The following is a 25832-nucleotide window of genomic DNA, read 5'->3' as shown; positions in this document are numbered from 1 at the left end:
TTGACTGTCTACCACTTTAATTGCCTTAATTATTATTTTCCGCATGGCAAAGTCACATTTCACTCAACGGTCACTCGTTCCAGAACAGAAGCTGCGTCCAGTGGTAGCGTGGCCGAGCGGTCTAAGGCGCTGGATCCAGGTTCCAGTCTCTTCGGAGGCGTGGGTTCAAATCCCACCGCTGCCAGAATTTTCCCTGCGTAACACTTGCATTCTGTCAGCACAAGCATGGGCACCTGTTTCACAATGGGGCCATTTTGGTGTGGAAAAGTAGTTGGACTGTGAGCGGTGCCTTTAGTTTGTTGGCAAATGGCAATACCATCGAAGTGTTTGATGTCACCACTTGAAAATTGAAGGCCAGTTGAGCATGCTTTTTGCACGCTGGCCGCATTTGTGTGGATAAAAAGTAAATGTCAGAAGTGGGATTGGAAACCACGCCGCTAGAAATGGGCTTGGCACCCACGTCCCAGAATACACCAACCTTTGGTAAGGTAAGGGTTACAGTCTTTGAGTTTGGCACCTTAAACCACTCGGCTATTTTGATAATGAACCGACTGTAACTGCAGAAAAGCGTACTCCAATTCTGCACATTTACTGAGTTGCATCACAATCCTTCCTCCTGTGCAATCACACAACACGTACATTGTTACGACATCACTTAACAGGCAGCGCCAGTCATTAAGTTTATCATGCCTGCAATGCAACCAACACACGTATTTCTCACAACAGCTCGCATTTTGCCAGCTATCGGGTAAAATTTTCTGCAGTGTGTTGGCGCCTTTCATGTCCCAAAACGCTTTACAGCCAATGAAGTATTTTTAAAGTGAGTCACTGTTGTAATGTGGGAAATGGCGCAGCCAGTATGCACACAGCACGATCCCACAAACAGCAATGTGTTCATGACCAGATAATCTGTTTTTGTCAGTGATGTTGATATAGGAATAAATATTGAATGAATGTTGTAACTGGTTTGTCCCAACATGCACCTAATTTCTGTTGTTGCCCTGTGGATACGTAGGTTCCTGTGACCGGTATGTTGCAAAATCGTTTCTCGAGAGTTCACTGTCTACCACTTTAATTGCCTTAATTATTATTTTCCGCATAACAAAGTCACATTACACTCAACGGTCACTCGTTCCAGAACAGAAGCTGCTTCCAGTGGTAGCGTGGCCGAGCGGTCTAAGGCGCTGGATCCAGGTTCCAGTCTCTTCGGAGGCGTGGGTTCAAATCCCACCGCTGCCAGAATTTTCCCTGCGTAACACTTGCATTCTGTCAGCACAAGCATGGGCACCTGTTTCACAATGGGGCCATTTTGGTGTGGAAAAGTAGTTGGACTGTGAGCGGTGCCTTTAGTTTGTTGGCAAATGGCAATACCATCGAAGTGTTTGATGTCACCACTTGAAAATTGAAGGCCAGTTGAGCATGCTTTTTGCACGCTGGCCGCATTTGTGTGGATAAAAAGTAAATGTCAGAAGTGGGATTGGAAACCACGCCGCTAGAAGTGGGCTTGGCACCCACGTCCCAGAATACACCAACCTTTGGTAAGGTAAGGGTTACAGTCTTTGAGTTTGGCACCTTAAACCACTCGGCTATTTTGATAATGAACCGACTGTAACTGCAGAAAAGCGTACTCCAATTCTGCACATTTACTGAGTTGCATCACAATCCTTCCTCCTGTGCAATCACACAACACGTACATTGTTACGACATCACTTAACAGGCAGCGCCAGTCATTAAGTTTATCATGCCTGCAATGCAACCAACACACGTATTTCTCACAACAGCTCGCATTTTGCCAGCTATCGGGTAAAATTTTCTGCAGTGTGTTGGCGCCTTTCATGTCCCAAAACGCTTTACAGCCAATGAAGTATTTTTAAAGTGAGTCACTGTTGTAATGTGGGAAATGGCGCAGCCAGTATGCACACAGCACGATCCCACAAACAGCAATGTGTTCATGACCAGATAATCTGTTTTTGTCAGTGATGTTGATATAGGAATAAATATTGAATGAATGTTGTAACTGGTTTGTCCCAACATGCACCTAATTTCTGTTGTTGCCCTGTGGATACGTAGGTTCCTGTGACCGGTATGTTGCAAAATCGTTTCTCGAGAGTTCACTGTCTACCACTTTAATTGCCTTAATTATTATTTTCCGCATAACAAAGTCACATTACACTCAACGGTCACTCGTTCCAGAACAGAAGCTGCTTCCAGTGGTAGCGTGGACGAGCGGTCTAAGGCGCTGGATCCAGGTTCCAGTCTCTTCGGAGGCGTGGGTTCAAATCCCACCGCTGCCAGAATTTTCCCTGCGTAACACTTGCATTCTGTCAGCACAAGCATGGGCACCTGTTTCACAATGGGGCCATTTTGGTGTGGAAAAGTAGTTGGACTGTGAGCGGTGCCTTTAGTTTGTTGGCAAATGGCAATACCATCGAAGTGTTTGATGTCACCACTTGAAAATTGAAGGCCAGTTGAGCATGCTTTTTGCACGCTGGCCGCATTTGTGTGGATAAAAAGTAAATGTCAGAAGTGGGATTGGAAACCACGCCGCTAGAAGTGGGCTTGGCACCCACGTCCCAGAATACACCAACCTTTGGTAAGGTAAGGGTTACAGTCTTTGAGTTTGGCACCTTAAACCACTCGGCCACCCTGACAATGAACCGACTGTAACTGCAGAAAAGCGTGCTCCAATTCTGCACATTTACTGAGTTGCATCACAATCCTTCCTCCTGTGCAATCACACAACACGTACATTGTTACGACATCACTTAACAGGCAGCGCCAGTCATTAAGTTTATCATGCCTGCAATGCAACCAACACACGTATTTCTCACAACAGCTCGCATTTTGCCAGCTATCGGGTAAAATTTTCTGCAGTGTGTTGGCGCCTTTCATGTCCCAAAACGCTTTACAGCCAATGAAGTATTTTTAAAGTGAGTCACTGTTGTAATGTGGGAAATGGCGCAGCCAGGATGCACACAGCACGATCCCACAAACAGCAATGTGTTCATGACCAGATAATCTGTTTTTGTCAGTGATGTTGATATAGGAATAAATATTGAATGAATGTTGTAACTGGTTTGTCCCAACATGCACCTAATTTCTGTTGTTGTCCTGTGGATACGTAGGTGCCTGTGACCGGTATGTTGCAAAATCGTTTCTCGAGAGTTTACTGTCTACCACTTTAATTGCCTTAATTATTATTTTCCGCATAACAAAGTCACATTACACTCAACGGTCACTCGTTCCAGAACAGAAGCTGCTTCCAGTGGTAGCGTGGCCGAGCGGTCTAAGGCGCTGGATCCAGGTTCCAGTCTCTTCGGAGGCGTGGGTTCAAATCCCACCGCTGCCAGAATTTTCCCTGCGTAACACTTGCATTCTGTCAGCACAAGCATGGGCACCTGTTTCATAATGGGGCCATTTTGGTGTGGAAAAGTAGTTGGACTGTGAGCGGTGCCTTTCGTTTGTTGGCAAATGGCAATACCATCGAAGAGTTTGATGTCACCACTTGAAAATTGAAGGCCAGTTGAGCATGCTTTTTGCACGCTGGCCGCATTTGTGTGGATAAAAAGTAAATGTCAGAAGTGGGATTGGAAACCACGCCGCTAGAAGTGGGCTTGGCACCCACGTCCCAGAATACACCAACCTTTGGTAAGGTAAGGGTTACAGTCTTTGAGTTTGGCACCTTAAACCACTCGGCTATTTTGATAATGAACCGACTGTAACTGCAGAAAAGCGTACTCCAATTCTGCACATTTACTGAGTTGCATCACAATCCTTCCTCCTGTGCAATCACACAACACGTACATTGTTACGACATCACTTAACAGGCAGCGCCAGTCATTAAGTTTATCATGCCTGCAATGCAACCAACACACGTATTTCTCACAACAGCTCGCATTTTGCCAGCTATCGGGTAAAATTTTCTGCAGTGTGTTGGCGCCTTTCATGTCCCAAAACGCTTTACAGCCAATGAAGTATTTTTAAAGTGAGTCACTGTTGTAATGTGGGAAATGGCGCAGCCAGTATGCACACAGCACGATCCCACAAACAGCAATGTGTTCATGACCAGATAATCTGTTTTTGTCAGTGATGTTGATATAGGAATAAATATTGAATGAATGTTGTAACTGGTTTGTCCCAACATGCACCTAATTTCTGTTGTTGCCCTGTGGATACGTAGGTTCCTGTGACCGGTATGTTGCAAAATCGTTTCTCGAGAGTTCACTGTCTACCACTTTAATTGCCTTAATTATTATTTTCCGCATAACAAAGTCACATTACACTCAACGGTCACTCGTTCCAGAACAGAAGCTGCTTCCAGTGGTAGCGTGGCCGAGCGGTCTAAGGCGCTGGATCCAGGTTCCAGTCTCTTCGGAGGCGTGGGTTCAAATCCCACCGCTGCCAGAATTTTCCCTGCGTAACACTTGCATTCTGTCAGCACAAGCATGGGCACCTGTTTCACAATGGGGCCATTTTGGTGTGGAAAAGTACTTGGACTGTGAGCGGTGCCTTTAGTTTGTTGGCAAATGGCAATACCATCGAAGTGTTTGATGTCACCACTTGAAAATTGAAGGCCAGTTGAGCATGCTTTTTGCACGCTGGCCGCATTTGTGTGGATAAAAAGTAAATGTCAGAAGTGGGATTGGAAACCACGCCGCTAGAAGTGGGCTTGGCACCCACGTCCCAGAATACACCAACCTTTGGTAAGGTAAGGGTTACAGTCTTTGAGTTTGGCACCTTAAACCACTCGGCCACCCTGACAATGAACCGACTGTAACTGCAGAAAAGCGTGCTCCAATTCTGCACATTTACTGAGTTGCATCACAATCCTTCCTCCTGTGCAATCACACAACACGTACATTGTTACGACATCACTTAACAGGCAGCGCCAGTCATTAAGTTTATCATGCCTGCAATGCAACCAACACACGTATTTCTCACAACAGCTCGCATTTTGCCAGCTATCGGGTAAAGTTTTCTGCAGTGTGTTGGCGCCTTTCATGTCCCAAAACGCTTTACAGCCAATGAAGTATTTTTAAAGTGAGTCACTGTTGTAATGTGGGAAATGGCGCAGCCAGTATGCACACAGCACGATCCCACAAACAGCAATGTGTTCATGACCAGATAATCTGTTTTTGTCAGTGATGTTGATATAGGAATAAATATTGAATGAATGTTGTAACTGGTTTGTCCCAACATGCACCTAATTTCTGTTGTTGCCCTGTGGATACGTAGGTTCCTGTGACCGGTATGTTGCAAAATCGTTTCTCGAGAGTTCACTGTCTACCACTTTAATTGCCTTAATTATTATTTTCCGCATGGCAAAGTCACATTTCACTCAACGTTCACTCGTTCCAGAACAGAAGCTGCGTCCAGTGGTAGCGTGGCCGAGCGGTCTAAGGCGCTGGATCCAGGTTCCAGTCTCTTCGGAGGCGTGGGTTCAAATCCCACCGCTGCCAGAATTTTCCCTGCGTAACACTTGCATTCTGTCAGCACAAGCATGGGCACCTGTTTCACAATGGGGCCATTTTGGTGTGGAAAAGTAGTTGGACTGTGAGCGGTGCCTTCAGTTTGTTGGCAAATGGCAATACCATCGAAGAGTTTGATGTCACCACTTGAAAATTGAAGGCCAGTTGTGCATGCTTTTTGCACGCTGGCCGCATTTGTGTGGATAAAAAGTAAATGTCAGAAGTGGGATTGGAAACCACGCCGCTAGAAGTGGGCTTGGCACCCACGTCCCAGAATACACCAACCTTTGGTAAGGTAAGGGTTACAGTCTTTGAGTTTGGCACCTTAAACCACTCGGCCACCCTGACAATGAACCGACTGTAACTGCAGAAAAGCGTGCTCCAATTCTGCACATTTACTGAGTTGCATCACAATCCTTCCTCCTGTGCAATCACACAACACGTACATTGTTACGACATCACTTAACAGGCAGCGCCAGTCATTAAGTTTATCATGCCTGCAATGCAACCAACACACGTATTTCTCACAACAGCTCGCATTTTGCCAGCTATCGGGTAAAATTTTCTGCAGTGTGTTGGCGCCTTTCATGTCCCAAAACGCTTTACAGCCAATGAAGTATTTTTAAAGTGAGTCACTGTTGTAATGTGGGAAATGGCGCAGCCAGGATGCACACAGCACGATCCCACAAACAGCAATGTGTTCATGACCAGATAATCTGTTTTTGTCAGTGATGTTGATATAGGAATAAATATTGAATGAATGTTGTAACTGGTTTGTCCCAACATGCACCTAATTTCTGTTGTTGTCCTGTGGATACGTAGGTGCCTGTGACCGGTATGTTGCAAAATCGTTTCTCGAGAGTTTACTGTCTACCACTTTAATTGCCTTAATTATTATTTTCCGCATAACAAAGTCACATTACACTCAACGGTCACTCGTTCCAGAACAGAAGCTGCTTCCAGTGGTAGCGTGGCCGAGCGGTCTAAGGCGCTGGATCCAGGTTCCAGTCTCTTCGGAGGCGTGGGTTCAAATCCCACCGCTGCCAGAATTTTCCCTGCGTAACACTTGCATTCTGTCAGCACAAGCATGGGCACCTGTTTCATAATGGGGCCATTTTGGTGTGGAAAAGTAGTTGGACTGTGAGCGGTGCCTTTCGTTTGTTGGCAAATGGCAATACCATCGAAGAGTTTGATGTCACCACTTGAAAATTGAAGGCCAGTTGAGCATGCTTTTTGCACGCTGGCCGCATTTGTGTGGATAAAAAGTAAATGTCAGAAGTGGGATTGGAAACCACGCCGCTAGAAGTGGGCTTGGCACCCACGTCCCAGAATACACCAACCTTTGGTAAGGTAAGGGTTACAGTCTTTGAGTTTGGCACCTTAAACCACTCGGCTATTTTGATAATGAACCGACTGTAACTGCAGAAAAGCGTACTCCAATTCTGCACATTTACTGAGTTGCATCACAATCCTTCCTCCTGTGCAATCACACAACACGTACATTGTTACGACATCACTTAACAGGCAGCGCCAGTCATTAAGTTTATCATGCCTGCAATGCAACCAACACACGTATTTCTCACAACAGCTCGCATTTTGCCAGCTATCGGGTAAAATTTTCTGCAGTGTGTTGGCGCCTTTCATGTCCCAAAACGCTTTACAGCCAATGAAGTATTTTTAAAGTGAGTCACTGTTGTAATGTGGGAAATGGCGCAGCCAGTATGCACACAGCACGATCCCACAAACAGCAATGTGTTCATGACCAGATAATCTGTTTTTGTCAGTGATGTTGATATAGGAATAAATATTGAATGAATGTTGTAACTGGTTTGTCCCAACATGCACCTAATTTCTGTTGTTGCCCTGTGGATACGTAGGTTCCTGTGACCGGTATGTTGCAAAATCGTTTCTCGAGAGTTCACTGTCTACCACTTTAATTGCCTTAATTATTATTTTCCGCATAACAAAGTCACATTACACTCAACGGTCACTCGTTCCAGAACAGAAGCTGCTTCCAGTGGTAGCGTGGCCGAGCGGTCTAAGGCGCTGGATCCAGGTTCCAGTCTCTTCGGAGGCGTGGGTTCAAATGCCACCGCTGCCAGAATTTTCCCTGCGTAACACTTGCATTCTGTCAGCACAAGCATGGGCACCTGTTTCACAATGGGGCCATTTTGGTGTGGAAAAGTAGTTGGACTGTGAGCGGTGCCTTTAGTTTGTTGGCAAATGGCAATACCATCGAAGTGTTTGATGTCACCACTTGAAAATTGAAGGCCAGTTGAGCATGCTTTTTGCACGCTGGCCGCATTTGTGTGGATAAAAAGTAAATGTCAGAAGTGGGATTGGAAACCACGCCGCTAGAAGTGGGCTTGGCACCCACGTCCCAGAATACACCAACCTTTGGTAAGGTAAGGGTTACAGTCTTTGAGTTTGGCACCTTAAACCACTCGGCTATTTTGATAATGAACCGACTGTAACTGCAGAAAAGCGTACTCCAATTCTGCACATTTACTGAGTTGCATCACAATCCTTCCTCCTGTGCAATCACACAACACGTACATTGTTACGACATCACTTAACAGGCAGCGCCAATCATTAAGTTTATCATGCCTGCAATGCAACCAACACACGTATTTCTCACAACAGCTCGCATTTTGCCAGCTATCGGGTAAAATTTTCTGCAGTGTGTTGGCGCCTTTCATGTCCCAAAACGCTTTACAGCCAATGAAGTATTTTTAAAGTGAGTCACTGTTGTAATGTGGGAAATGGCGCAGCCAGTATGCACACAGCACGATCCCACAAACAGCAATGTGTTCATGACCAGATAATCTGTTTTTGTCAGTGATGTTGATATAGGAATAAATATTGAATGAATGTTGTAACTGGTTTGTCCCAACATGCACCTAATTTCTGTTGTTGCCCTGTGGATACGTAGGTTCCTGTGACCGGTATGTTGCAAAATCGTTTCTCGAGAGTTCACTGTCTACCACTTTAATTGCCTTAATTATTATTTTCCGCATAACAAAGTCACATTACACTCAACGGTCACTCGTTCCAGAACAGAAGCTGCTTCCAGTGGTAGCGTGGCCGAGCGGTCTAAGGCGCTGGATCCAGGTTCCAGTCTCTTCGGAGGCGTGGGTTCAAATGCCACCGCTGCCAGAATTTTCCCTGCGTAACACTTGCATTCTGTCAGCACAAGCATGGGCACCTGTTTCACAATGGGGCCATTTTGGTGTGGAAAAGTAGTTGGACTGTGAGCGGTGCCTTTAGTTTGTTGGCAAATGGCAATACCATCGAAGTGTTTGATGTCACCACTTGAAAATTGAAGGCCAGTTGAGCATGCTTTTTGCACGCTGGCCGCATTTGTGTGGATAAAAAGTAAATGTCAGAAGTGGGATTGGAAACCACGCCGCTAGAAGTGGGCTTGGCACCCACGTCCCAGAATACACCAACCTTTGGTAAGGTAAGGGTTACAGTCTTTGAGTTTGGCACCTTAAACCACTCGGCTATTTTGATAATGAACCGACTGTAACTGCAGAAAAGCGTACTCCAATTCTGCACATTTACTGAGTTGCATCACAATCCTTCCTCCTGTGCAATCACACAACACGTACATTGTTACGACATCACTTAACAGGCAGCGCCAATCATTAAGTTTATCATGCCTGCAATGCAACCAACACACGTATTTCTCACAACAGCTCGCATTTTGCCAGCTATCGGGTAAAATTTTCTGCAGTGTGTTGGCGCCTTTCATGTCCCAAAACGCTTTACAGCCAATGAAGTATTTTTAAAGTGAGTCACTGTTGTAATGTGGGAAATGGCGCAGCCAGTATGCACACAGCACGATCCCACAAACAGCAATGTGTTCATGACCAGATAATCTGTTTTTGTCAGTGATGTTGATATAGGAATAAATATTGAATGAATGTTGTAACTGGTTTGTCCCAACATGCACCTAATTTCTGTTGTTGCCCTGTGGATACGTAGGTTCCTGTGACCGGTATGTTGCAAAATCGTTTCTCGAGAGTTCACTGTCTACCACTTTAATTGCCTTAATTATTATTTTCCGCATAACAAAGTCACATTACACTCAACGGTCACTCGTTCCAGAACAGAAGCTGCTTCCAGTGGTAGCGTGGCCGAGCGGTCTAAGGCGCTGGATCCAGGTTCCAGTCTCTTCGGAGGCGTGGGTTCAAATCCCACCGCTGCCAGAATTTTCCCTGCGTAACACTTGCATTCTGTCAGCACAAGCATGGGCACCTGTTTCACAATGGGGCCATTTTGGTGTGGAAAAGTAGTTGGACTGTGAGCGGTGCCTTTAGTTTGTTGGCAAATGGCAATACCATCGAAGTGTTTGATGTCACCACTTGAAAATTGAAGGCCAGTTGAGCATGCTTTTTGCACGCTGGCCGCATTTGTGTGGATAAAAAGTAAATGTCAGAAGTGGGATTGGAAACCACGCCGCTAGAAGTGGGCTTGGCACCCACGTCCCAGAATACACCAACCTTTGGTAAGGTAAGGGTTACAGTCTTTGAGTTTGGCACCTTAAACCACTCGGCTATTTTGATAATGAACCGACTGTAACTGCAGAAAAGCGTACTCCAATTCTGCACATTTACTGAGTTGCATCACAATCCTTCCTCCTGTGCAATCACACAACACGTACATTGTTACGACATCACTTAACAGGCAGCGCCAATCATTAAGTTTATCATGCCTGCAATGCAACCAACACACGTATTTCTCACAACAGCTCGCATTTTGCCAGCTATCGGGTAAAATTTTCTGCAGTGTGTTGGCGCCTTTCATGTCCCAAAACGCTTTACAGCCAATGAAGTATTTTTAAAGTGAGTCACTGTTGTAATGTGGGAAATGGCGCAGCCAGTATGCACACAGCACGATCCCACAAACAGCAATGTGTTCATGACCAGATAATCTGTTTTTGTCAGTGATGTTGATATAGGAATAAATATTGAATGAATGTTGTAACTGGTTTGTCCCAACATGCACCTAATTTCTGTTGTTGCCCTGTGGATACGTAGGTTCCTGTGACCGGTATGTTGCAAAATCGTTTCTCGAGAGTTCACTGTCTACCACTTTAATTGCCTTAATTATTATTTTCCGCATAACAAAGTCACATTACACTCAACGGTCACTCGTTCCAGAACAGAAGCTGCTTCCAGTGGTAGCGTGGCCGAGCGGTCTAAGGCGCTGGATCCAGGATCCAGTCTCTTCGGAGGCGTGGGTTCAAATCCCACCGCTGCCAGAATTTTCCCTGCGTAACACTTGCATTCTGTCAGCACAAGCATGGGCACCTGTTTCACAATGGGGCCATTTTGGTGTGGAAAAGTAGTTGGACTGTGAGCGGTGCCTTTAGTTTGTTGGCAAATGGCAATACCATCGAAGTGTTTGATGTCACCACTTGAAAATTGAAGGCCAGTTGAGCATGCTTTTTGCACGCTGGCCGCATTTGTGTGGATAAAAAGTAAATGTCAGAAGTGGGATTGGAAACCACGCCGCTAGAAATGGGCTTGGCACCCACGTCCCAGAATACACCAACCTTTGGTAAGGTAAGGGTTACAGTCTTTGAGTTTGGCACCTTAAACCACTCGGCTATTTTGATAATGAACCGACTGTAACTGCAGAAAAGCGTACTCCAATTCTGCACATTTACTGAGTTGCATCACAATCCTTCCTCCTGTGCAATCACACAACACGTACATTGTTACGACATCACTTAACAGGCAGCGCCAGTCATTAAGTTTATCATGCCTGCAATGCAACCAACACACGTATTTCTCACAACAGCTCGCATTTTGCCAGCTATCGGGTAAAATTTTCTGCAGTGTGTTGGCGCCTTTCATGTCCCAAAACGCTTTACAGCCAATGAAGTATTTTTAAAGTGAGTCACTGTTGTAATGTGGGAAATGGCGCAGCCAGTATGCACACAGCACGATCCCACAAACAGCAATGTGTTCATGACCAGATAATCTGTTTTTGTCAGTGATGTTGATATAGGAATAAATATTGAATGAATGTTGTAACTGGTTTGTCCCAACATGCACCTAATTTCTGTTGTTGCCCTGTGGATACGTAGGTTCCTGTGACCGGTATGTTGCAAAATCGTTTCTCGAGAGTTCACTGTCTACCACTTTAATTGCCTTAATTATTATTTTCCGCATGGCAAAGTCACATTTCACTCAACGTTCACTCGTTCCAGAACAGAAGCTGCGTCCAGTGGTAGCGTGGCCGAGCGGTCTAAGGCGCTGGATCCAGGTTCCAGTCTCTTCGGAGGCGTGGGTTCAAATCCCACCGCTGCCAGAATTTTCCCTGCGTAACACTTGCATTCTGTCAGCACAAGCATGGGCACCTGTTTCACAATGGGGCCATTTTGGTGTGGAAAAGTAGTTGGACTGTGAGCGGTGCCTTCAGTTTGTTGGCAAATGGCAATACCATCGAAGAGTTTGATGTCACCACTTGAAAATTGAAGGCCAGTTGTGCATGCTTTTTGCACGCTGGCCGCATTTGTGTGGATAAAAAGTAAATGTCAGAAGTGGGATTGGAAACCACGCCGCTAGAAGTGGGCTTGGCACCCACGTCCCAGAATACACCAACCTTTGGTAAGGTAAGGGTTACAGTCTTTGAGTTTGGCACCTTAAACCACTCGGCCACCCTGACAATGAACCGACTGTAACTGCAGAAAAGCGTGCTCCAATTCTGCACATTTACTGAGTTGCATCACAATCCTTCCTCCTGTGCAATCACACAACACGTACATTGTTACGACATCACTTAACAGGCAGCGCCAGTCATTAAGTTTATCATGCCTGCAATGCAACCAACACACGTATTTCTCACAACAGCTCGCATTTTGCCAGCTATCGGGTAAAATTTTCTGCAGTGTGTTGGCGCCTTTCATGTCCCAAAACGCTTTACAGCCAATGAAGTATTTTTAAAGTGAGTCACTGTTGTAATGTGGGAAATGGCGCAGCCAGGATGCACACAGCACGATCCCACAAACAGCAATGTGTTCATGACCAGATAATCTGTTTTTGTCAGTGATGTTGATATAGGAATAAATATTGAATGAATGTTGTAACTGGTTTGTCCCAACATGCACCTAATTTCTGTTGTTGTCCTGTGGATACGTAGGTGCCTGTGACCGGTATGTTGCAAAATCGTTTCTCGAGAGTTTACTGTCTACCACTTTAATTGCCTTAATTATTATTTTCCGCATAACAAAGTCACATTACACTCAACGGTCACTCGTTCCAGAACAGAAGCTGCTTCCAGTGGTAGCGTGGCCGAGCGGTCTAAGGCGCTGGATCCAGGTTCCAGTCTCTTCGGAGGCGTGGGTTCAAATCCCACCGCTGCCAGAATTTTCCCTGCGTAACACTTGCATTCTGTCAGCACAAGCATGGGCACCTGTTTCATAATGGGGCCATTTTGGTGTGGAAAAGTAGTTGGACTGTGAGCGGTGCCTTTCGTTTGTTGGCAAATGGCAATACCATCGAAGAGTTTGATGTCACCACTTGAAAATTGAAGGCCAGTTGAGCATGCTTTTTGCACGCTGGCCGCATTTGTGTGGATAAAAAGTAAATGTCAGAAGTGGGATTGGAAACCACGCCGCTAGAAGTGGGCTTGGCACCCACGTCCCAGAATACACCAACCTTTGGTAAGGTAAGGGTTACAGTCTTTGAGTTTGGCACCTTAAACCACTCGGCTATTTTGATAATGAACCGACTGTAACTGCAGAAAAGCGTACTCCAATTCTGCACATTTACTGAGTTGCATCACAATCCTTCCTCCTGTGCAATCACACAACACGTACATTGTTACGACATCACTTAACAGGCAGCGCCAGTCATTAAGTTTATCATGCCTGCAATGCAACCAACACACGTATTTCTCACAACAGCTCGCATTTTGCCAGCTATCGGGTAAAATTTTCTGCAGTGTGTTGGCGCCTTTCATGTCCCAAAACGCTTTACAGCCAATGAAGTATTTTTAAAGTGAGTCACTGTTGTAATGTGGGAAATGGCGCAGCCAGTATGCACACAGCACGATCCCACAAACAGCAATGTGTTCATGACCAGATAATCTGTTTTTGTCAGTGATGTTGATATAGGAATAAATATTGAATGAATGTTGTAACTGGTTTGTCCCAACATGCACCTAATTTCTGTTGTTGCCCTGTGGATACGTAGGTTCCTGTGACCGGTATGTTGCAAAATCGTTTCTCGAGAGTTCACTGTCTACCACTTTAATTGCCTTAATTATTATTTTCCGCATAACAAAGTCACATTACACTCAACGGTCACTCGTTCCAGAGCAGAAGCTGCTTCCAGTGGTAGCGTGGCCGAGCGGTCTAAGGCGCTGGATCCAGGATCCAGTCTCTTCGGAGGCGTGGGTTCAAATCCCACCGCTGCCAGAATTTTCCCTGCGTAACACTTGCATTCTGTCAGCACAAGCATGGGCACCTGTTTCACAATGGGGCCATTTTGGTGTGGAAAAGTAGTTGGACTGTGAGCGGTGCCTTTCGTTTGTTGGCAAATGGCAATACCATCGAAGTGTTTGATGTCACCACTTGAAAATTGAAGGCCAGTTGAGCATGCTTTTTGCACGCTGGCCGCATTTGTGTGGATAAAAAGTAAATGTCAGAAGTGGGATTGGAAACCACGCCGCTAGAAATGGGCTTGGCACCCACGTCCCAGAATACACCAACCTTTGGTAAGGTAAGGGTTACAGTCTTTGAGTTTGGCACCTTAAACCACTCGGCTATTTTGATAATGAACCGACTGTAACTGCAGAAAAGCGTACTCCAATTCTGCACATTTACTGAGTTGCATCACAATCCTTCCTCCTGTGCAATCACACAACACGTACATTGTTACGACATCACTTAACAGGCAGCGCCAGTCATTAAGTTTATCATGCCTGCAATGCAACCAACACACGTATTTCTCACAACAGCTCGCATTTTGCCAGCTATCGGGTAAAATTTTCTGCAGTGTGTTGGCGCCTTTCATGTCCCAAAACGCTTTACAGCCAATGAAGTATTTTTAAAGTGAGTCACTGTTGTAATGTGGGAAATGGCGCAGCCAGTATGCACACAGCACGATCCCACAAACAGCAATGTGTTCATGACCAGATAATCTGTTTTTGTCAGTGATGTTGATATAGGAATAAATATTGAATGAATGTTGTAACTGGTTTGTCCCAACATGCACCTAATTTCTGTTGTTGCCCTGTGGATACGTAGGTTCCTGTGACCGGTATGTTGCAAAATCGTTTCTCGAGAGTTCACTGTCTACCACTTTAATTGCCTTAATTATTATTTTCCGCATGGCAAAGTCACATTTCACTCAACGTTCACTCGTTCCAGAACAGAAGCTGCGTCCAGTGGTAGCGTGGCCGAGCGGTCTAAGGCGCTGGATCCAGGTTCCAGTCTCTTCGGAGGCGTGGGTTCAAATCCCACCGCTGCCAGAATTTTCCCTGCGTAACACTTGCATTCTGTCAGCACAAGCATGGGCACCTGTTTCACAATGGGGCCATTTTGGTGTGGAAAAGTAGTTGGACTGTGAGCGGTGCCTTTAGTTTGTTGGCAAATGGCAATACCATCGAAGAGTTTGATGTCACCACTTGAAAATTGAAGGCCAGTTGTGCATGCTTTTTGCACGCTGGCCGCATTTGTGTGGATAAAAAGTAAATGTCAGAAGTGGGATTGGAAACCACGCCGCTAGAAGTGGGCTTGGCACCCACGTCCCAGAATACACCAACCTTTGGTAAGGTAAGGGTTACAGTCTTTGAGTTTGGCACCTTAAACCACTCGGCCACCCTGACAATGAACCGACTGTAACTGCAGAAAAGCGTGCTCCAATTCTGCACATTTACTGAGTTGCATCACAATCCTTCCTCCTGTGCAATCACACAACACGTACATTGTTACGACATCACTTAACAGGCAGCGCCAGTCATTAAGTTTATCATGCCTGCAATGCAACCAACACACGTATTTCTCACAACAGCTCGCATTTTGCCAGCTATCGGGTAAAATTTTCTGCAGTGTGTTGGCGCCTTTCATGTCCCAAAACGCTTTACAGCCAATGAAGTATTTTTAAAGTGAGTCACTGTTGTAATGTGGGAAATGGCGCAGCCAGGATGCACACAGCACGATCCCACAAACAGCAATGTGTTCATGACCAGATAATCTGTTTTTGTCAGTGATGTTGATATAGGAATAAATATTGAATGAATGTTGTAACTGGTTTGTCCCAACATGCACCTAATTTCTGTTGTTGTCCTGTGGATACGTAGGTGCCTGTGACCGGTATGTTGCAAAATCGTTTCTCGAGAGTTTACTGTCTACCACTTTAATTGCCTTAATTATTATTTTCCGCATAACAAAGTCACATTACACTCAACGGTCACTCGTTCCAGAACAGAAGCTGCTTCCAGTGGTAGCGTGGCCGAGCGGTCTAAGGCGCTGGATCCAGGTTCCAGTCTCTTCGGAGGCGTGGGTTCAAATCCCACCGCTGCCAGAATTTTCCCTGCGTAACACTTGCATTCTGTCAGCACAAGCATGGGCACCTGTTTCACAATGGGGCCATTTTGGTGTGGAAAAGTAGTTGGACTGTGAGCGGTGCCTTTAGTTTGTTGGCAAATGGCAATACCATCGAAGTGTTTGATGTCACCACTTGAAAATTGAAGGCCAGTTGAGCATGCTTTTTGCACGCTGGCCGCATTTGTGTGGATAAAAAGTAAATGTCAGAAGTGGGATTGGAAACCACGCCGCTAGAAGTGGGCTTGGCACCCACGTCCCAGAATACACCAACCTTTGGTAAGGTAAGGGTTACAGTCTTTGAGTTTGGCACCTTAAACCACTCGGCTATTTTGATAATGAACCGACTGTAACTGCAGAAAAGCGTGCTCCAATTCTGCACATTTACTGAGTTGCATCACAATCCTTCCTCCTGTGCAATCACACAACACGTACATTGTTACGACATCACTTAACAGGCAGCGCCAGTCATTAAGTTTATCATGCCTGCAATGCAACCAACACACGTATTTCTCACAACAGCTCGCATTTTGCCAGCTATCGGGTAAAGTTTTCTGCAGTGTGTTGGCGCCTTTCATGTCCCAAAACGCTTTACAGCCAATGAAGTATTTTTAAAGTGAGTCACTGTTGTAATGTGGGAAATGGCGCAGCCAGTATGCACACAGCACGATCCCACAAACAGCAATGTGTTCATGACCAGATAATCTGTTTTTGTCAGTGATGTTGATATAGGAATAAATATTGAATGAATGTTGTAACTGGTTTGTCCCAACATGCACCTAATTTCTGTTGTTGCCCTGTGGATACGTAGGTTCCTGTGACCGGTATGTTGCAAAATCGTTTCTCGAGAGTTCACTGTCTACCACTTTAATTGCCTTAATTATTATTTTCCGCATAACAAAGTCACATTACACTCAACGGTCACTCGTTCCAGAACAGAAGCTGCTTCCAGTGGTAGCGTGGCCGAGCGGTCTAAGGCGCTGGATCCAGGTTCCAGTCTCTTCGGAGGCGTGGGTTCAAATCCCACCGCTGCCAGAATTTTCCCTGCGTAACACTTGCATTCTGTCAGCACAAGCATGGGCACCTGTTTCACAATGGGGCCATTTTGGTGTGGAAAAGTAGTTGGACTGTGAGCGGTGCCTTTAGTTTGTTGGCAAATGGCAATACCATCGAAGTGTTTGATGTCACCACTTGAAAATTGAAGGCCAGTTGAGCATGCTTTTTGCACGCTGGCCGCATTTGTGTGGATAAAAAGTAAATGTCAGAAGTGGGATTGGAAACCACGCCGCTAGAAGTGGGCTTGGCACCCACGTCCCAGAATACACCAACCTTTGGTAAGGTAAGGGTTACAGTCTTTGAGTTTGGCACCTTAAACCACTCGGCTATTTTGATAATGAACCGACTGTAACTGCAGAAAAGCGTACTCCAATTCTGCACATTTACTGAGTTGCATCACAATCCTTCCTCCTGTGCAACCACACAACACGTACATTGTTACGACATCACTTAACAGGCAGCGCCAGTAATTAAGTTTATCATGCCTGCAATGCAACCAACACACGTATTTCTCACAACAGCTCGCATTTTGCCAGCTATCGGGTAAAATTTTCTGCAGTGTGTTGGCGCCTTTCATGTCCCAAAACGCTTTACAGCCAATGAAGTATTTTTAAAGTGAGTCACTGTTGTAATGTGGGAAATGGCGCAGCCAGGATGCACACAGCACGATCCCACAAACAGCAATGTGTTCATGACCAGATAATCTGTTTTTGTCAGTGATGTTGATATAGGAATAAATATTGAATGAATGTTGTAACTGGTTTGTCCCAACATGCACCTAATTTCTGTTGTTGCCCTGTGGATACGTAGGTTCCTGTGACCGGTATGTTGCAAAATCGTTTCTCGAGAGTTCACTGTCTACCACTTTAATTGCCTTAATTATTATTTTCCGCATGGCAAAGTCACATTTCACTCAACGGTCACTCGTTCCAGAACAGAAGCTGCGTCCAGTGGTAGCGTGGCCGAGCGGTCTAAGGCGCTGGATCCAGGTTCCAGTCTCTTCGGAGGCGTGGGTTCAAATCCCACCGCTGCCAGAATTTTCCCTGCGTAACACTTGCATTCTGTCAGCACAAGCATGGGCACCTGTTTCACAATGGGGCCATTTTGGTGTGGAAAAGTAGTTGGACTGTGAGCGGTGCCTTTCGTTTGTTGGCAAATGGCAATACCATCGAAGAGTTTGATGTCACCACTTGAAAATTGAAGGCCAGTTGAGCATGCTTTTTGCACGCTGGCCGCATTTGTGTGGATAAAAAGTAAATGTCAGAAGTGGGATTGGAAACCACGCCGCTAGAAGTGGGCTTGGCACCCACGTCCCAGAATACACCAACCTTTGGTAAGGTAAGGGTTACAGTCTTTGAGTTTGGCACCTTAAACCACTCGGCTATTTTGATAATGAACCGACTGTAACTGCAGAAAAGCGTACTCCAATTCTGCACATTTACTGAGTTGCATCACAATCCTTCCTCCTGTGCAATCACACAACACGTACATTGTTACGACATCACTTAACAGGCAGCGCCAGTCATTAAGTTTATCATGCCTGCAATGCAACCAACACACGTATTTCTCACAACAGCTCGCATTTTGCCAGCTATCGGGTAAAATTTTCTGCAGTGTGTTGGCGCCTTTCATGTCCCAAAACGCTTTACAGCCAATGAAGTATTTTTAAAGTGAGTCACTGTTGTAATGTGGGAAATGGCGCAGCCAGTATGCACACAGCACGATCCCACAAACAGCAATGTGTTCATGACCAGATAATCTGTTTTTGTCAGTGATGTTGATATAGGAATAAATATTGAATGAATGTTGTAACTGGTTTGTCCCAACATGCACCTAATTTCTGTTGTTGCCCTGTGGATACGTAGGTTCCTGTGACCGGTATGTTGCAAAATCGTTTCTCGAGAGTTCACTGTCTACCACTTTAATTGCCTTAATTATTATTTTCCGCATAACAAAGTCACATTACACTCAACGGTCACTCGTTCCAGAACAGAAGCTGCTTCCAGTGGTAGCGTGGCCGAGCGGTCTAAGGCGCTGGATCCAGGTTCCAGTCTCTTCGGAGGCGTGGGTTCAAATCCCACCGCTGCCAGAATTTTCCCTGCGTAACACTTGCATTCTGTCAGCACAAGCATGGGCACCTGTTTCACAATGGGGCCATTTTGGTGTGGAAAAGTAGTTGGACTGTGAGCGGTGCCTTTCGTTTGTTGGCAAATGGCAATACCATCGAAGAGTTTGATGTCACCACTTGAAAATTGAAGGCCAGTTGAGCATGCTTTTTGCACGCTGGCCGCATTTGTGTGGATAAAAAGTAAATGTCAGAAGTGGGATTGGAAACCACGCCGCTAGAAGTGGGCTTGGCACCCACGTCCCAGAATACACCAACCTTTGGTAAGGTAAGGGTTACAGTCTTTGAGTTTGGCACCTTAAACCACTCGGCTATTTTGATAATGAACCGACTGTAACTGCAGAAAAGCGTACTCCAATTCTGCACATTTACTGAGTTGCATCACAATCCTTCCTCCTGTGCAATCACACAACACGTACATTGTTACGACATCACTTAACAGGCAGCGCCAGTCATTAAGTTTATCATGCCTGCAATGCAACCAACACACGTATTTCTCACAACAGCTCGCATTTTGCCAGCTATCGGGTAAAATTTTCTGCAGTGTGTTGGCGCCTTTCATGTCCCAAAACGCTTTACAGCCAATGAAGTATTTTTAAAGTGAGTCACTGTTGTAATGTGGGAAATGGCGCAGCCAGTATGCACACAGCACGATCCCACAAACAGCAATGTGTTCATGACCAGATAATCTGTTTTTGTCAGTGATGTTGATATAGGAATAAATATTGAATGAATGTTGTAACTGGTTTGTCCCAACATGCACCTAATTTCTGTTGTTGCCCTGTGGATACGTAGGTTCCTGTGACCGGTATGTTGCAAAATCGTTTCTCGAGAGTTCACTGTCTACCACTTTAATTGCCTTAATTATTATTTTCCGCATAACAAAGTCACATTACACTCAACGGTCACTCGTTCCAGAACAGAAGCTGCTTCCAGTGGTAGCGTGGCCGAGCGGTCTAAGGCGCTGGATCCAGGTTCCAGTCTCTTCGGAGGCGTGGGTTCAAATCCCACCGCTGCCAGAATTTTCCCTGCGTAACACTTGCATTCTGTCAGCACAAGCATGGGCACCTGTTTCACAATGGGGCCATTTTGGTGTGGAAAAGTAGTTGGACTGTGAGCGGTGCCTTTAGTTTGTTGGCAAATGGCAATACCATCGAAGTGTTTGATGTCACCACTTGAAAATTGAAGGCCAGTTGAGCATGCTTTTTGCACGCTGGCCGCATTTGTGTGGATAAAAAGTAAATGTCAGAAGTGGGATTGGAAACCACGCCGCTAGAAGTGGGCTTGGCACCCACGTCCCAGAATACACCAACCTTTGGTAAGGTAAGGGTTACAGTCTTTGAGTTTGGCACCTTAAACCACTCGGCCACCCTGACAATGAACCGACTGTAACTGCAGAAAAGCGTGCTCCAATTCTGCACATTTACTGAGTTGCATCACAATCCTTCCTCCTGTGCAATCACACAACACGTACATTGTTACGACATCACTTAACAGGCAGCGCCAGTCATTAAGTTTATCATGCCTGCAATGCAACCAACACACGTATTTCTCACAACAGCTCGCATTTTGCCAGCTATCGGGTAAAGTTTTCTGCAGTGTGTTGGCGCCTTTCATGTCCCAAAACGCTTTACAGCCAATGAAGTATTTTTAAAGTGAGTCACTGTTGTAATGTGGGAAATGGCGCAGCCAGTATGCACACAGCACGATCCCACAAACAGCAATGTGTTCATGACCAGATAATCTGTTTTTGTCAGTGATGTTGATATAGGAATAAATATTGAATGAATGTTGTAACTGGTTTGTCCCAACATGCACCTAATTTCTGTTGTTGCCCTGTGGATACGTAGGTTCCTGTGACCGGTATGTTGCAAAATCGTTTCTCGAGAGTTCACTGTCTACCACTTTAATTGCCTTAATTATTATTTTCCGCATAACAAAGTCACATTACACTCAACGGTCACTCGTTCCAGAACAGAAGCTGCTTCCAGTGGTAGCGTGGCCGAGCGGTCTAAGGCGCTGGATCCAGGTTCCAGTCTCTTCGGAGGCGTGGGTTCAAATCCCACCGCTGCCAGAATTTTCCCTGCGTAACACTTGCATTCTGTCAGCACAAGCATGGGCACCTGTTTCACAATGGGGCCATTTTGGTGTGGAAAAGTAGTTGGACTGTGAGCGGTGCCTTTAGTTTGTTGGCAAATGGCAATACCATCGAAGTGTTTGATGTCACCACTTGAAAATTGAAGGCCAGTTGAGCATGCTTTTTGCACGCTGGCCGCATTTGTGTGGATAAAAAGTAAATGTCAGAAGTGGGATTGGAAACCACGCCGCTAGAAGTGGGCTTGGCACCCACGTCCCAGAATACACCAACCTTTGGTAAGGTAAGGGTTACAGTCTTTGAGTTTGGCACCTTAAACCACTCGGCTATTTTGATAATGAACCGACTGTAACTGCAGAAAAGCGTGCTCCAATTCTGCACATTTACTGAGTTGCATCACAATCCTTCCTCCTGTGCAATCACACAACACGTACATTGTTACGACATCACTTAACAGGCAGCGCCAGTCATTAAGTTTATCATGCCTGCAATGCAACCAACACACGTATTTCTCACAACAGCTCGCATTTTGCCAGCTATCGGGTAAAGTTTTCTGCAGTGTGTTGGCGCCTTTCATGTCCCAAAACGCTTTACAGCCAATGAAGTATTTTTAAAGTGAGTCACTGTTGTAATGTGGGAAATGGCGCAGCCAGTATGCACACAGCACGATCCCACAAACAGCAATGTGTTCATGACCAGATAATCTGTTTTTGTCAGTGATGTTGATATAGGAATAAATATTGAATGAATGTTGTAACTGGTTTGTCCCAACATGCACCTAATTTCTGTTGTTGCCCTGTGGATACGTAGGTTCCTGTGACCGGTATGTTGCAAAATCGTTTCTCGAGAGTTCACTGTCTACCACTTTAATTGCCTTAATTATTATTTTCCGCATAACAAAGTCACATTACACTCAACGGTCACTCGTTCCAGAACAGAAGCTGCTTCCAGTGGTAGCGTGGCCGAGCGGTCTAAGGCGCTGGATCCAGGTTCCAGTCTCTTCGGAGGCGTGGGTTCAAATCCCACCGCTGCCAGAATTTTCCCTGCGTAACACTTGCATTCTGTCAGCACAAGCATGGGCACCTGTTTCACAATGGGGCCATTTTGGTGTGGAAAAGTAGTTGGACTGTGAGCGGTGCCTTTAGTTTGTTGGCAAATGGCAATACCATCGAAGTGTTTGATGTCACCACTTGAAAATTGAAGGCCAGTTGAGCATGCTTTTTGCACGCTGGCCGCATTTGTGTGGATAAAAAGTAAATGTCAGAAGTGGGATTGGAAACCACGCCGCTAGAAGTGGGCTTGGCACCCACGTCCCAGAATACACCAACCTTTGGTAAGGTAAGGGTTACAGTCTTTGAGTTTGGCACCTTAAACCACTCGGCTATTTTGATAATGAACCGACTGTAACTGCAGAAAAGCGTACTCCAATTCTGCACATTTACTGAGTTGCATCACAATCCTTCCTCCTGTGCAATCACACAACACGTACATTGTTACGACATCACTTAACAGGCAGCGCCAGTCATTAAGTTTATCATGCCTGCAATGCAACCAACACACGTATTTCTCACAACAGCTCGCATTTTGCCAGCTATCGGGTAAAATTTTCTGCAGTGTGTTGGCGCCTTTCATGTCCCAAAACGCTTTACAGCCAATGAAGTATTTTTAAAGTGAGTCACTGTTGTAATGTGGGAAATGGCGCAGCCAGGATGCACACAGCACGATCCCACAAACAGCAATGTGTTCATGACCAGATAATCTGTTTTTGTCAGTGATGTTGATATAGGAATAAATATTGAATGAATGTTGTAACTGGTTTGTCCCAACATGCACCTAATTTCTGTTGTTGCCCTGTGGATACGTAGGTTCCTGTGACCGGTATGTTGCAAAATCGTTTCTCGAGAGTTCACTGTCTACCACTTTAATTGCCTTAATTATTATTTTCCGCATGGCAAAGTCACATTTCACTCAACGGTCACTCGTTCCAGAACAGAAGCTGCGTCCAGTGGTAGCGTGGCCGAGCGGTCTAAGGCGCTGGATCCAGGTTCCAGTCTCTTCGGAGGCGTGGGTTCAAATCCCACCGCTGCCAGAATTTTCCCTGCGTAACACTTGCATTCTGTCAGCACAAGCATGGGCACCTGTTTCACAATGGGGCCATTTTGGTGTGGAAAAGTAGTTGGACTGTGAGCGGTGCCTTTCGTTTGTTGGCAAATGGCAATACCATCGAAGAGTTTGATGTCACCACTTGAAAATTGAAGGCCAGTTGAGCATGCTTTTTGCACGCTGGCCGCATTTGTGTGGATAAAAAGTAAATGTCAGAAGTGGGATTGGAAACCACGCCGCTAGAAGTGGGCTTGGCACCCACGTCCCAGAATACACCAACCTTTGGTAAGGTAAGGGTTACAGTCTTTGAGTTTGGCACCTTAAACCACTCGGCTATTTTGATAATGAACCGACTGTAACTGCAGAAAAGCGTACTCCAATTCTGCACATTTACTGAGTTGCATCACAATCCTTCCTCCTGTGCAATCACACAACACGTACATTGTTACGACATCACTTAACAGGCAGCGCCAGTCATTAAGTTTATCATGCCTGCAATGCAACCAACACACGTATTTCTCACAACAGCTCGCATTTTGCCAGCTATCGGGTAAAATTTTCTGCAGTGTGTTGGCGCCTTTCATGTCCCAAAACGCTTTACAGCCAATGAAGTATTTTTAAAGTGAGTCACTGTTGTAATGTGGGAAATGGCGCAGCCAGTATGCACACAGCACGATCCCACAAACAGCAATGTGTTCATGACCAGATAATCTGTTTTTGTCAGTGATGTTGATATAGGAATAAATATTGAATGAATGTTGTAACTGGTTTGTCCCAACATGCACCTAATTTCTGTTGTTGCCCTGTGGATACGTAGGTGCCTGTGACCGGTATGTTGCAAAATCGTTTCTCGAGAGTTTACTGTCTACCACTTTAATTGCCTTAATTATTATTATCCGCATAACAAAGTCACATTACACTCAACGGTCACTCGTTCCAGAACAGAAGCTGCTTCCAGTGGTAGCGTGGCCGAGCGGTCTAAGGCGCTGGATCCAGGTTCCAGTCTCTTCGGAGGCGTGGGTTCAAATCCCACCGCTGCCAGAATTTTCCCTGCGTAACACTTGCATTCTGTCAGCACAAGCATGGGCACCTGTTTCACAATGGGCCCATTTTGGTGTGGAAAAGTAGTTGGACTGTGAGCGGTGCCTTTCGTTTGTTGGCAAATGGCAATACCATCGAAGAGTTTGATGTCACCACTTGAAAATTGAAGGCCAGTTGAGCATGCTTTTTGCACGCTGGCCGCATTTGTGTGGATAAAAAGTAAATGTCAGAAGTGGGATTGGAAACCACGCCGCTAGAAGTGGGCTTGGCACCCACGTCCCAGAATACACCAACCTTTGGTAAGGTAAGGGTTACAGTCTTTGAGTTTGGCACCTTAAACCACTCGGCTATTTTGATAATGAACCGACTGTAACTGCAGAAAAGCGTACTCCAATTCTGCACATTTACTGAGTTGCATCACAATCCTTCCTCCTGTGCAATCACACAACACGTACATTGTTACGACATCACTTAACAGGCAGCGCCAATCATTAAGTTTATCATGCCTGCAATGCAACCAACACACGTATTTCTCACAACAGCTCGCATTTTGCCAGCTATCGGGTAAAATTTTCTGCAGTGTGTTGGCGCCTTTCATGTCCCAAAACGCTTTACAGCCAATGAAGTATTTTTAAAGTGAGTCACTGTTGTAATGTGGGAAATGGCGCAGCCAGTATGCACACAGCACGATCCCACAAACAGCAATGTGTTCATGAGCAGATAATCTGTTTTTGTCAGTGATGTTGATATAGGAATAAATATTGAATGAATGTTGTAACTGGTTTGTCCCAACATGCACCTAATTTCTGTTGTTGCCCTGTGGATACGTAGGTTCCTGTGACCGGTATGTTGCAAAATCGTTTCTCGAGAGTTCACTGTCTACCACTTTAATTGCCTTAATTATTATTTTCCGCATGGCAAAGTCACATTTCACTCAACGGTCACTCGTTCCAGAACAGAAGCTGCGTCCAGTGGTAGCGTGGCCGAGCGGTCTAAGGCGCTGGATCCAGGTTCCAGTCTCTTCGGAGGCGTGGGTTCAAATCCCACCGCTGCCAGAATTTTCCCTGCGTAACACTTGCATTCTGTCAGCACAAGCATGGGCACCTGTTTCACAATGGGGCCATTTTGGTGTGGAAAAGTAGTTGGACTGTGAGCGGTGCCTTTCGTTTGTTGGCAAATGGCAATACCATCGAAGAGTTTGATGTCACCACTTGAAAATTGAAGGCCAGTTGAGCATGCTTTTTGCACGCTGGCCGCATTTGTGTGGATAAAAAGTAAATGTCAGAAGTGGGATTGGAAACCACGCCGCTAGAAGTGGGCTTGGCACCCACGTCCCAGAATACACCAACCTTTGGTAAGGTAAGGGTTACAGTCTTTGAGTTT

General features: G+C 45.5%; 22 non-coding genes across 22 annotated transcripts; all 22 read left to right on the top strand.

Moving 5' to 3' along the window:
- The first annotated feature begins 102 nt into the window (after window positions 1-102).
- trnal-cag (transfer RNA leucine (anticodon CAG)) lies at window positions 103-184 on the top strand. The gene has a single exon. It is a non-coding gene; the product is annotated as a tRNA-Leu (tRNA).
- A 973-nt stretch (window positions 185-1157) lies between these two features.
- trnal-cag (transfer RNA leucine (anticodon CAG)) lies at window positions 1158-1239 on the top strand. Its single transcript has one exon. It is a non-coding gene; the product is annotated as a tRNA-Leu (tRNA).
- Window positions 1240-3267: 2028 nt separating this feature from the next.
- Window positions 3268-3349, top strand: trnal-cag (transfer RNA leucine (anticodon CAG)). Its single transcript has one exon. It is a non-coding gene; the product is annotated as a tRNA-Leu (tRNA).
- Window positions 3350-4322: 973 nt separating this feature from the next.
- On the top strand, window positions 4323-4404 carry trnal-cag (transfer RNA leucine (anticodon CAG)). Its single transcript has one exon. It is a non-coding gene; the product is annotated as a tRNA-Leu (tRNA).
- Window positions 4405-5377: 973 nt separating this feature from the next.
- trnal-cag (transfer RNA leucine (anticodon CAG)) lies at window positions 5378-5459 on the top strand. Its single transcript has one exon. It is a non-coding gene; the product is annotated as a tRNA-Leu (tRNA).
- A 973-nt stretch (window positions 5460-6432) lies between these two features.
- Window positions 6433-6514, top strand: trnal-cag (transfer RNA leucine (anticodon CAG)). The gene has a single exon. It is a non-coding gene; the product is annotated as a tRNA-Leu (tRNA).
- Window positions 6515-9597: 3083 nt separating this feature from the next.
- Window positions 9598-9679, top strand: trnal-cag (transfer RNA leucine (anticodon CAG)). Its single transcript has one exon. It is a non-coding gene; the product is annotated as a tRNA-Leu (tRNA).
- A 973-nt stretch (window positions 9680-10652) lies between these two features.
- On the top strand, window positions 10653-10734 carry trnal-cag (transfer RNA leucine (anticodon CAG)). Its single transcript has one exon. It is a non-coding gene; the product is annotated as a tRNA-Leu (tRNA).
- A 973-nt stretch (window positions 10735-11707) lies between these two features.
- trnal-cag (transfer RNA leucine (anticodon CAG)) lies at window positions 11708-11789 on the top strand. The gene has a single exon. It is a non-coding gene; the product is annotated as a tRNA-Leu (tRNA).
- Window positions 11790-12762: 973 nt separating this feature from the next.
- On the top strand, window positions 12763-12844 carry trnal-cag (transfer RNA leucine (anticodon CAG)). The gene has a single exon. It is a non-coding gene; the product is annotated as a tRNA-Leu (tRNA).
- Window positions 12845-13817: 973 nt separating this feature from the next.
- Window positions 13818-13899, top strand: trnal-cag (transfer RNA leucine (anticodon CAG)). Its single transcript has one exon. It is a non-coding gene; the product is annotated as a tRNA-Leu (tRNA).
- Window positions 13900-14872: 973 nt separating this feature from the next.
- On the top strand, window positions 14873-14954 carry trnal-cag (transfer RNA leucine (anticodon CAG)). The gene has a single exon. It is a non-coding gene; the product is annotated as a tRNA-Leu (tRNA).
- A 973-nt stretch (window positions 14955-15927) lies between these two features.
- Window positions 15928-16009, top strand: trnal-cag (transfer RNA leucine (anticodon CAG)). Its single transcript has one exon. It is a non-coding gene; the product is annotated as a tRNA-Leu (tRNA).
- A 973-nt stretch (window positions 16010-16982) lies between these two features.
- trnal-cag (transfer RNA leucine (anticodon CAG)) lies at window positions 16983-17064 on the top strand. Its single transcript has one exon. It is a non-coding gene; the product is annotated as a tRNA-Leu (tRNA).
- A 973-nt stretch (window positions 17065-18037) lies between these two features.
- On the top strand, window positions 18038-18119 carry trnal-cag (transfer RNA leucine (anticodon CAG)). Its single transcript has one exon. It is a non-coding gene; the product is annotated as a tRNA-Leu (tRNA).
- A 973-nt stretch (window positions 18120-19092) lies between these two features.
- Window positions 19093-19174, top strand: trnal-cag (transfer RNA leucine (anticodon CAG)). The gene has a single exon. It is a non-coding gene; the product is annotated as a tRNA-Leu (tRNA).
- A 973-nt stretch (window positions 19175-20147) lies between these two features.
- Window positions 20148-20229, top strand: trnal-cag (transfer RNA leucine (anticodon CAG)). Its single transcript has one exon. It is a non-coding gene; the product is annotated as a tRNA-Leu (tRNA).
- Window positions 20230-21202: 973 nt separating this feature from the next.
- On the top strand, window positions 21203-21284 carry trnal-cag (transfer RNA leucine (anticodon CAG)). Its single transcript has one exon. It is a non-coding gene; the product is annotated as a tRNA-Leu (tRNA).
- Window positions 21285-22257: 973 nt separating this feature from the next.
- On the top strand, window positions 22258-22339 carry trnal-cag (transfer RNA leucine (anticodon CAG)). The gene has a single exon. It is a non-coding gene; the product is annotated as a tRNA-Leu (tRNA).
- Window positions 22340-23312: 973 nt separating this feature from the next.
- trnal-cag (transfer RNA leucine (anticodon CAG)) lies at window positions 23313-23394 on the top strand. Its single transcript has one exon. It is a non-coding gene; the product is annotated as a tRNA-Leu (tRNA).
- Window positions 23395-24367: 973 nt separating this feature from the next.
- On the top strand, window positions 24368-24449 carry trnal-cag (transfer RNA leucine (anticodon CAG)). The gene has a single exon. It is a non-coding gene; the product is annotated as a tRNA-Leu (tRNA).
- A 973-nt stretch (window positions 24450-25422) lies between these two features.
- On the top strand, window positions 25423-25504 carry trnal-cag (transfer RNA leucine (anticodon CAG)). Its single transcript has one exon. It is a non-coding gene; the product is annotated as a tRNA-Leu (tRNA).
- The last annotated feature ends 328 nt before the right edge of the window (window positions 25505-25832 follow it).

This window comes from Pristiophorus japonicus, chromosome 8 (genome assembly GCF_044704955.1).
Source record: "Pristiophorus japonicus isolate sPriJap1 chromosome 8, sPriJap1.hap1, whole genome shotgun sequence".
Classification (NCBI taxonomy): Eukaryota; Metazoa; Chordata; class Chondrichthyes; family Pristiophoridae; genus Pristiophorus; species Pristiophorus japonicus.
The sequence above is the reverse complement of the archived record's forward strand: the minus strand, read 5'-3'. Positions and strand labels throughout refer to the sequence as shown.